The following is an 11,235-nucleotide window of genomic DNA, read 5'->3' as shown; positions in this document are numbered from 1 at the left end:
CAAAGTTATTTATAGATTCAATGCTATTCCCACAAAACTACCATTGACATTCTTCACAGAACTAGAAAAAAAACTACTTTAAAATGCATATAGAACCAAAAAAGAGCCCAAATAGCCAAGACAATCCTGAACAAACAAACAAAAAAAAGCTGGAGGCATCATGCTACCCAACTTAAAACTATATACTACAAGGCTACAGTAACCAAAACAGCATGGAACTGGTACAAAAACAGACACATAGACCAATGAAACAGAATAGAGATCTCAGAAATAAGACTGCACATGTGCAACCATCTGATCTTTGACAAACCTGACAAAAATAAGCAATGGGGAAAGGATTTCCTATTTAATCAATGGTGCTGGGAAAACTGGCTAGCCATATGCAGAAAATTGAAACTGGACCTCTTCCTCACACCTTATACAAAAATTAACTCAAGATAGATTGAAGACTTAAATGTAAAATCCAAAACTATAAAAACCTAGAAGAAAATCTAGGCAATACCATTCAGGATATAGGCACGGGCAAAGATTTCATGATGAAAATGTCAAAAGCAATTGCAACAAAAGCAAAATTTGGCAAATGGAATCTAATTACACTAAAGAGCTTCTGCACAGTAACAGAAACAGCCTACAGAAAGGGAGAAAATTTTTGCATCTATCTATCTGACAAAGGTCTAACATCCAGCATCTACAAGGAACTTAATAAATTTACAAGAAAAAAAAAATCAAAAAGTGGGCAAAGGACATGAACAGACACTTAGACATTTATGCAGCCAATAAACACATGGCTGCATAAAGAAGACATTTATGCAGCCAACAAACACATGGAAAAAAGCTCAACATCATTAGAGCTGATCATTAGAGAAATCCAAATCAAAACCACAATGAGATACTATCTCATGCCAGTCAGAATGGCGATTATTAAAAAGTCAATAAACAACAGATGCTGGTGAGGCTATAGAGAAATAGGAACACTCTTTTACACTGTTGGTTGGAACTTAAATTAGTTCAACAATTGTGGAAGACAGGGTGGCGATTCCTCAAAGACCTGGAACCAGAAATATCATTTGACCCAGCAATCTCATTACTGGGCATATACCCAAAGAAATATAAATCATTCTATTATAAAGATACATGCATGTGTATCATCACTGCAGAACTATTCACAATAGCAAAGACATGGAATCAACCCAAATGCCCATCAATGGTAGACTGGATAAAGAAAATGTGGTATATATACACCATGGAATACTATGCAGCCATAAAAAGGAACAAGATTATGTCCTTTGCAAGGACATGGATGGAGCTGAAAGCCATTATTCTCAGCAAACTAACACAGGAACAGAAAACCAAACACCACATGTTCTCATGGTAGCTGTACAATGAGAACACATGGACACAGGGAAGGAAACAACACAAACTGGGGCCTGTCAGGGGTACAGGAGGAGGGAGATTATCAGGATACATAGTTAATGCATGTGGGGCTTAATAACTAGATGATAGGTTGATAGATGCAGCAAACCATCATGGCACATGCTTACCCATGTAACAAACCTGCACATCCTGCACATGTATCCCAGAACTTAAAATAAAATAAAAACTATATATATATATAATGTTTATAAAAAGGCACTCCGGAACTGTGGCCTAAGACTCTTCAGACTGGATCAATAAAACAAGCCTCAACAAGTCCTTAAATTCTACCTTAGATGGTCATATTGCTTTTTGGTTTTGCCTAGAAATAAATAGATTGTTTCACCTCCACCATTACCCCTGTATTAATCCAGGTACAAAACAAAGTGTTAGCAATGGTAAAGATTCCCCACTGGTTGACCCAGAGAAAACATAAAGCTATTATTTCATTTGTAGTAATTTGTACTAATTTAAATGTTTATTCTACTATATTATTTACAAATTTGGAGAAAAAATCGTGAGATTATCTGGGTTGTTCAAGTCCTAGGAATGAAATTACTATTCCCCGAATGACTCTTCCACAGTTACTATTCCCAGAAAAGATCTTATCTCTTTACATATTTTTAGAAAGAGTTTGAGCATGGTGGCTCATGCCTGTAATCCCAGCATTTTGGGAGACCTCAGCTGAGGTCAGGAGTTTGAGACCAGCCTGGCCAACATGGTGAAACCCCGTCTCTACTAAAAATACAAAAAAAAATAGGCAGATGTGGTCGGTGTGGGGGGGGGCTTGTAATCCCAGCTACTAGGGAGGCTGAGGCAGGAGAATGGCGTGAACCTGGGAGGCAGAGTTTGCAGTGAGCCGAGATTGCGCCACTGCACTTCGGCCTGGGCGATAGAGCGAGACTCCCCCAATAAAAAAAAAAAAAAAAAAGAGGATAATAATTGGCAAAGTTAATGTACACATCTTTCTTTTCTTTTTTTTTTTTTTTTTTAATAAGGAATCTCTCTCTGTCGCCCAGGCTGGAGTGCAGTGGCGCGATCTCGGCTCACTGCAAGCTCTGCCTCCCAGGTTCACTCCATTCTCCTGCCTCAGCCTCCTGAGTAGCTGGGACTACAGGCACCCGCCACCTCGCCCGGCTAGTTTTTTGTATTTTTTTTAGTAGAGACGGGGTTTCACCGTGTTAGCCAGGATGGTCTCGATCTCCTGACCTCGTGATCCGCCCATCTTGTCCTCCCAAAGTGCTGGGAGTACAGGCTTGAGCCACCGCGCCCGGCCCACATCTTTCTATCATTGGCTTCACTAGCAATAGCTTAGGAGAGCTGAGTTACAGAGTTATGGCAATAATCACCCCTACATTCCTACACATTATTATTATTATTATTACAGGATAATTATAATAAATTAAGTTAGAAATGTATAAACTTAAACCAGCAAAGAAGAAACAGTATGTGGCACAGGTATACATATGTAACAAGCCTGCACATTGTGCACATGTACCCTAGAACTTAAAATATAATAATAAAAATTTTAAAAAATTTAAAAAAAGGAATTTATCAAATAGATGTAACAACAGAAATGTAAATAATCTCTGTGCCAGCTCTACCCTTGGCAATTTATACTACACTCAGCAACAAAGGGGAAATAATTTGGAATGCTCAGGGGGAAACAAGTTGGAATGTTTCCAATCTTGGGGACCCCAAGGTAAGGCAGTATGACTGACAGCCTGAGCCACTACCCCCCTAAGCTTTATCCTTAGCAGCCGTGAACTACGTAAAACCAAAAAGTCATCCTCGCTTCATATGTGAATGGAGCAAAACTCATTGGAAAGAGTTAACCCTAATAGTTAAAGCATTTCTGCAAAGGCATTTGGGCTCATCTCTAGAAATAGCAAATATTATCATCAACAAATGGAATAAGTCGTTGAGTATTTTGAATACATGCTAATGAATGGACTGTAAACCATTTGGTCCTGCCTCAGAAACACCACCCCAGTGTACACTCATATCTGCATGGATCCTGTCCTTCTTCTCCTACTCTTTTCCACCCAAGGCATCATTTAACCAAAAGTAGAAAAACTCTGAAAGTGTGCTTTCAAATCATTCCCGCTTAGGCCATCAACTTTTCTTTAGCCTAATAATGACGTGTTTACAGCCTGTGTTTCTGGGTGACCCATGTGTATCTGAGAGGACCAGGGGAGGAAAAAGATCTTGAGGTCAAAAGTGAAATAATTTGATGGATGATCCCTGGGGTGCATAGATTAATACCTTGAAATGCTGTCCCATCACGCACATGCTGCCACTAAGAATGAAGCCACTCACTTCACTTTTTATTTCCTGATGTTATACTCAAGGACCTCTGTTTCAGAGAATGTGTTAAAGAGCCAGAGCAGTGCAATCTCATGCAAGCAGCTTATAAGACAGCTATTGGAGCACCCCAATATAAACATGAGAAGAAAAAAAAAATGGCACCTAGGAGCAGGACCAAGAGATACAGACTAGAAATTGGGTCTTGCCACAGGATTAGATAAAATGGATTAGGATATTGAGTGAGGAACTGACAATTGGAGGCTCATCAGTTGGAATCCCTTCCAGTTTCCAAAGTACAGCCAAAAATGTGGGCAAGTCCTCCAAGGTTATGCTTTGCAATACTCCTCTAACCTTTGTAATGTAAATGATTTTACTCCATAAAATTGGGCTCTTAGTTTACATAGCAAAAGAGACAAAAACTAACTGAATCAAGGTGATGATGCAGAGAAACACAACTACAACTTCCCAAGGCCCACCAAAGTTCAAAATTGGGGCACAAGGCCTTCTTTCCCACAATACCCAATACAGGATTAATTACTCTGCTACAAACTGAATGTGTGTGTCCCTCTAAAATGTGTATGTTGAAACTTAATCCCTAATATGATGGTATTTAGAAGCAAGGCCTTTGGGAGGTGATTAAGTCATGAGAGCAGAGAACTCATGAATAGGATTATTGACTTTATAAAAGAGACCCCAGAGAGCTCCCTTGCCCCTTCTGTCATATGAGAATACAGTGATACGATGGGCATCTATAAACCAGCAAGGGTGCCCTCACCAGACACAGAATCAGCCAGTGCCTTGATCTTGGACTTCCCAGCCCCCAGAACTGTGAGAAACAAGTGTTTCTTATTGTTAAACCACCCAATCTATGATATTCTGTTATAGTAACCCAGATGGACTAAGACAGTCAAAATCTAAGGATGATCAAAGGAGACGCATTTCAAGCTCACATTCAGGGATGGAAAGTAAGAAGGAAAGGTGTAAAACAACAATAGGCCCTTTGAAATGGGAGAACAGATCTTCATAGACATCTACAATCTCTTTATAAAGAGCCAGTAGGCACCCTTCAGCAGACCTAAATCCAGTGCAGCAGTGGCATTTGCACACAGACCCAGCCAAGAGCACCAGGGGAAAAGCTGGAACACTAAGCCTGCAATAAGCACTGCCCAGCACTGCCCAGCATGAAGAGCAATACCTTTTAAAATGAAAGAGAGGGTCCAGAAGAAGACATTTCTGCCAAATTTCAGGGTTAGCCCCAGGCCCTCAAACAAGTTACATAAAACAGAGAAGCTATATTCTCAGGAAAAATAGCTAATGCATGCTGGGCTTAATACCTAGGTGATGGGTTGATAGGTGCAACAAATCACTGTGACACACATTTACCTATGTAACAAATCTGCACATCTTGTACATGTACCCCGAAACTTAAAATAAAAAATAAAATACAAGAGAGAAGGTATGCTCTTTTTGCCACACATTGACCTGTGAATGGTGTGGAATATACTGCTTTAGCCTGAATTGAATATGATTCCAGGTGTACCTGAACAGCTCTCAGCAAATCTGCCTCTTGCACAGCACACTACTGCTCCTTTCCCTGGACATGAAGGTGGTACATGGCCATAATAGACAAGATGCCAAAACCTACAGCAAGCAAAAACAAGAGGATGTTTTTACCCCTTATAGACTGGAGGCTTGACAAGCTTTCTTTCTTCTTGAGTATACTACAAGATACATTTTTGTCTTTCCATAAACAACAACAAAAGAGAAAGAGAGAGAAAGTAAGCACTTTGTTTATAGAAGTCAATTTTTTTTAATTTAGCAAACACTGAGCACCTATTTTTGCCAGGCATTTTAGGAAACATCTTAAAAAATAGCATAAATCTAAAAATCAGATGGTACTTCCAGCTAAAGCCTTCCAGAATTTTCTTGTTTTTGAATTGGAAGTGCTAGGGAAGTGCTAGGGAATGTTAGGAACAGATGGTCTCAAAAGGATATCAGAAAATGGGTGCCCCAGGAATGAGAATGTGATTGCTCTTACCGTCTCTTGCCTAAAACATCACAGTAAATTCCAAATTGGTGCCTCTGCATCCTTTCCATTATCGCCTTTCAAATCCATTCTTCTCATGCTATCAAATCTATCTTTCAAAAAAAAAAATCAGTCTTAGCATTTCACTTCCTCCTCTTTTCTTCTCTGAATAATCCTACATAAAGTCCAAATTTCTTGTCATTGCATCCCAACCCTTTTCTCATCTGGCTCTGACTCATCTTTTCAATTTCCTCCCCTCCTCTGCAAAGGCTAACATATTTCCCCTAGTCTACAAACTAGAAGTCTGAAAAATGCTATTAATATTGTTATAATTTCATAATGTGTGTAGCAGCTGAGACAATAATATGGTAGCCTTTTCCCAGAAACAGTCTTGTCAAAACCCCAAAGGAACCAATGGCTGGATACTGATCCAAAATATAGTCCTTAAATTAAGAAGCATCCTTGCTGCTATGAGCAGTGGGATTTTAGGAAAGCTACTTAGAATATTGTTTGTGCTACAATGAAGGAGATTTGAGCCAGGATTTTAATGAACATCATAAAATCTGCTGAGAATAAGCAGTGACCCAAAACCCTAACCTACTACTACTCTGCGTTGTAACAATGCAATGGTTCAAAGTGGACCCCAGGGGCTTGTACTGCCATTGTTCTCTCTGAGTGTCCCTCTTAATTGCTGGGATAACCATAAATAAAGCTGCAAAATAGACAGTCTTCCATGGGCTTAGAAAAAAGGAGTGAGAGAAATAACTTTCCTTTGGAGCTCGCCTACCCTCTGAGCTGAAGCCCTCATGCCACTGTCCCGGACTTTCACACTGTGCACCATGCATCACAGTTAATGTTCGCTCTTAACGTACCCTCTTCTCCACCCAATATGATTCACGTTCTCTCAATGTCCCACTCCCATCTGGAAGTTGATTGGACATTGGTCCCAAACGCTCCCCATAATAGCATTACACATCCATGCCCTTTGCTATGTCACTTGCTAGTGCCCTCCCACTGTGGGTGAAAAATACTTTCCTGCCCCTTTGATGCTGGCCATGTTTTGGCCAATGAATGTCAGCGGATGTGAAATGATCTGATACCTTAAATGGGCTTTTATAGTTTGACTTGTGCTTTTGTGCTGCTGTAATTTGCCATGAGAAAAATAACACCCCTAGGTAGTTGCTAGTCCAAGGAGAAATGAGAAAATGGAGGATAGCAAACATAAACACAACTAATCCCAGCCAAGCACACGAGAGCCACAGCCTATCCACAGTTTCATGACAAAAAATATATAAATGCTCAGCTTTGGAAGACACTGAGTTTTTGAGATGGTTTATGACACAGAATTATTGTACAATAACTGAATTAAACACTTAATAAATTAATTTATATCAAGGCAATAATAAATACTACCCTCTATATGCCAGGTTTTGGGGCTTTTTTATTCTTTCTCATACCTACTCATCTGACATATGCCCGTTTTTTATCTGTGAAATGAAAATAAGAATAACCTAACTCAAATAGTTATAGCAAGAAATAAGTAAGCTAGTAATTGCAAAGCTCTTAGAGAGGAGCTGGCACACAGAAAAACACAATATAGTTGTTTGAGATTGTGGTCATTATTTTTTGAAGACTTTATTTTTTGGAGTAATTTTAATTCACAGCAAAGTTGAAAGGAAGGTAGAGAGATACCCAATATACCATCTGCCTCAAACATTTCCTATTCTATTATCAATATCCCATACCAGAGGGACATTAGTTGCAGCTGATGAACCTACCTTGACACATTATTATTGCAAAGAGTCCATAGTTTGCATTAGGGTTCACTCTTACAGTCTACAGGTTTGGAACAAATACAGAATGTATCCACCATTAGAGTATTATACAGAGTAGCTTCTATGTTCTAAAAATCCTCTGCTCCACCTATTTGTCCCTCCTTCCCCCAACCTCTGGTAACCACTGATCTTACTGTCTCCATAGTTTTGTATTTTCCAGAATGTCATATAGCTGAGATTACAGTATGTAGCCTTCTTAGACTGGTTTCTTTCACTTAGTAATATGTGTTTCTTTTCCTCTATGTCTTGCCATAACTTGATAGCTCATCTATTTTTAGTGCAGAATAAAATTCTGTTATCTGGAGGTACCTCAGTTTATTTATTCACCTATTGAAAAAGATCTTGATTACATCCAAGTTTTAGCAATTATTAATAAAGTTGCTATAAACATTCATGTGCAGGATTTTGTGTGAACATAAGTTTTCAACTCCTTTGGATAAATACCAAGGAGTATGATTGCTGGATCATATGGCAAGAGTATGTTTAGTTTCATAGGAAACTGCCAAACTGTCTTCCAAACTGGCTGTACCATCTTGCCTTCTCACCAGCAGCGAAGTTTCTGTTGCTTCACACATTTGGTGTTGTCAGTGTTCTGAATTGCAATCATTCTAATAGGTATGTAGTGGTAACTCATTGTTGTTTTAATTTGCATTTCCCTAATGATATATGATATGGGGCATGTTTTTATATGCATATTTTCCATCTATATATCTTCCTTGATGAGGTGTTTGTTAAGGTCTTTGACCCATTTTTTAATCATATTTGTTTTCTTATTGTTGAGTTTTAAGATTTATTTGTGTATTTTGGATAACAATCCTTGATACGTTTTTTGCAAATATTTTCTCCCAGTCTGTGGCTTGTCTCTTCATTCTTTTTTTTTTTTTTTTCTTTTCTTTTTTTGAGACGGAGTCTCGCTCTGTCGCCCAGGCTGGAGTGCAGTGGCCGGATCTCAGCTCACTGCAAGCTCCGCCTCCTGGGTTCACACCATTCTCCTGCCTCAGCCTCCCAAGCAGCTGGGATTACAGGCGCCCACAACCACGCCCGGCTAATTTTTTATATTTTTAGTAGAGACAAGGTTTCACCGTGTTAGCCAGGATGGTCTTGATCTCCTGACCTCATGATCTGCCTGCCTCGGCCTCCCAAAGTGCTGGGATTACAGGCGTGAGCCACCACGCCCAGCCTCTTCATTCTTTTGACAGTCGCTTTCACAGAGTAGAAATTTTTTATTTTAATGAAGTCTAGTTTGTCAATTCTTCTTTTATGGATAATACGTTTGGTGTCATATCTAAAAAGTTATTGCCAAACCCAAGGTCATTTAAATTTTTTCCTACGTTAACCTCTAGTTTTATAGTTTCGTGCTTTACATTAGATTTGTGATCTTGATTAATTTTTGTGAAGGGTATAAGATTTGTCTACATTCATTTTTGCATGTGGATGTCCAGTGATCATTGTTTAACCTAATGTCTTTACAAGTTTATTTGTATTTTCAGATGTTTTCCCTAAATAGTATGATTGAATTTATAAGTACAGCTTCTAGTTGAGACCTCCTAGGTACACTCTGTCCAATAATAAAGTGCTATGCAGTGGTGCCTGTTTGAGAAGTCTCAAAAAGTAGAAAAAATTAGGGATGAATAACTGAAAGAGAGGAAAGGAAACACAACAGGATTTACACTGAGAATTCAGAAGAAGATAAGTTGATTGGCCAATATCTTGGTAGGCTCCTTTCTAACCTCCCTTGACTTACACAACCAAAGTAAGTCTTAATAAGGTCTTCCTTGCATTAATCATTTTCCTCCAACAACGCCTCTGACTCACAACACTTCAAAGTTGACCTTTGAGGGAAGCATTACTATCTCCTAGGAAGACAGAGGGACTCAGTCAGAATTATCGCTGATTTCTCCCCAGGTCATTTCCTAAAGGAATCTATTTCTTTGACTAAATGCTGACTAAATATGACTGTCAAAGCCAAAATGATTCCCAAAGGAACCTTGCCCTTTTCTTTTTCTAAACACTTTAAGTGACTTGACCCAAACCACTTCATGCTCAGTTACACCGTAGTTTTATTTGCAGTGTTTTAAAATAGGATGGCACTTTCACCCAAATAAATAAATTTCTAATGGTGAACTTGGAAGCACTGTGGCACGTAAATAATGGAGAGACATTTGAGGGGGAGAGGACGCTTTATAAGGCCCTGAAAACCACACCAAACATCTGTCTTCTTATTTCATCTGCTCACCAAACCAATCACGGTGACTACATCAGAACAAAGTACAAAAAGATTTAAATTGGCTTCTGAAGAACCTGAAAAGTTGTAATTTCTTCTCTTAGTAAAAGTAATAGGTCAATGTGAATAGTTTTCATCACTCCTTGGGCCTCAAGATTCAGAGTTCTACCCTGTATGTCTACCAGTGTGTCTACTCTGAAGGAATCTAATGTTTTCTGTAAGAAAATGGAAGGACATTTAAAGTCACCTATTACATCCTCTGCTAGGAGATTTACAATGTTATAAAGTAGGCACAGGGCCAGCTTCATGGGCAGGTGACAAGTGAGATCACATAGAGCCCGCCCTGCTCTCAAAAGGGTCCTGAACTTGGTTAAAAGCTCTGCTGTTAAGAATCTTGAATTTGAGTGTGTGTTTTATAAGACAATAGAGCATGCATATCGCAGAGTATATGCTATAAACTCTGTGCATGCCAGCTGTAACTTGCCACCCCATTTGCAGATAGTCTTCATGACTTCCATAACATGCTTCTTTCACTTTGAGTCTCACTAAAATACAATGCATAGTGGATCCACCACAATTCTGTGTTCATGTTCCATACTTAACATCTAAAACTGAGTAAGTGATGTCACTAACAAATCAAAGAGTTTATGCTTTTCCTTTGAACTGAGACTTGCTTGGAATGCAGAAAAGGGTAATGGTGTTCTAAGAAACACAAATGACCAAGGAACCCTATTACATCCTTTTTTATTCATGTCACTTCCCAGTACCACTACCGCTGAAAACGATGACTTAGAAAAAAAGAGAAAGATAAAGCAACCCACGGTTCCTTTTCATTTCAATCTTTCCTTATACATAAGTTAGCTGAAGTACAGAGTATTTGTAGAATATGCACATATAAAGAAGTGAAATAAAAGTTACTTTTGTGCCATTTTTTCCTAGTGTTCTGTTAAGAATGAAACATACATGTATGCATGACCTATAAAATGTTGATTCCATATGAATTATATGCCCTTATATTTGCACTTATAATTATATATTATAAATATATATTGGTACTATACAATATAGAGAATGGTGAAATTCATGCCAATAATTTGACATTTTAATTTTTCTGTATACTTAACAATTATACCATGTGGAACTGTAAGTCCACTAAACTTCTGTCTTTTGTAAATTGCCCAGTCTCAGGTATGTCTATCAGCAGTGTGAAAATGGACTCATATAAGTCACTAGCTACAGAAAGCATCATTTCCTTGTGTCTCCCTTAAAAGCGTGGCCTCTAGATAATCTTGTTACAATTTGATGAAGTCAGTGATTACCAGCCAGTCTGCAGAAGCTTGATATATCCTGACAGCTTACAGTTACAGAATTTTGTGTCAGTAGGAATGTTCCTCTTTCAAGTTGAAGAAATTAATATAAACATGTAGAAT

The 11,235-nt window shown here is 38.6% G+C and overlaps 1 protein-coding gene across 1 annotated transcript in view; it reads right to left on the bottom strand.

The window, feature by feature from the left end:
• Positions 1-5,250: 5,250 nt before the first annotated feature.
• LOC105481900 (uncharacterized) overlaps positions 5,251-11,235 on the bottom strand; it is an 87,926-nt gene continuing 81,941 nt past the window's right edge. The window contains exons 4-5 of the mRNA XM_071099234.1: positions 5,759-5,855; positions 5,251-5,361 (exon numbers count right to left, since the gene is read on the bottom strand). The gene's annotated coding sequence lies outside the window, so the exon portion shown is untranslated. The remainder of the gene's footprint in view (positions 5,362-5,758; positions 5,856-11,235) is intronic.

The sequence above is a fragment of the Macaca nemestrina genome, chromosome 7 (genome assembly GCF_043159975.1).
Source record: "Macaca nemestrina isolate mMacNem1 chromosome 7, mMacNem.hap1, whole genome shotgun sequence".
Lineage (NCBI taxonomy): Eukaryota > Metazoa > Chordata > Mammalia > Primates > Cercopithecidae > Macaca > Macaca nemestrina.
The sequence above is the reverse complement of the archived record's forward strand: the minus strand, read 5'-3'. Positions and strand labels throughout refer to the sequence as shown.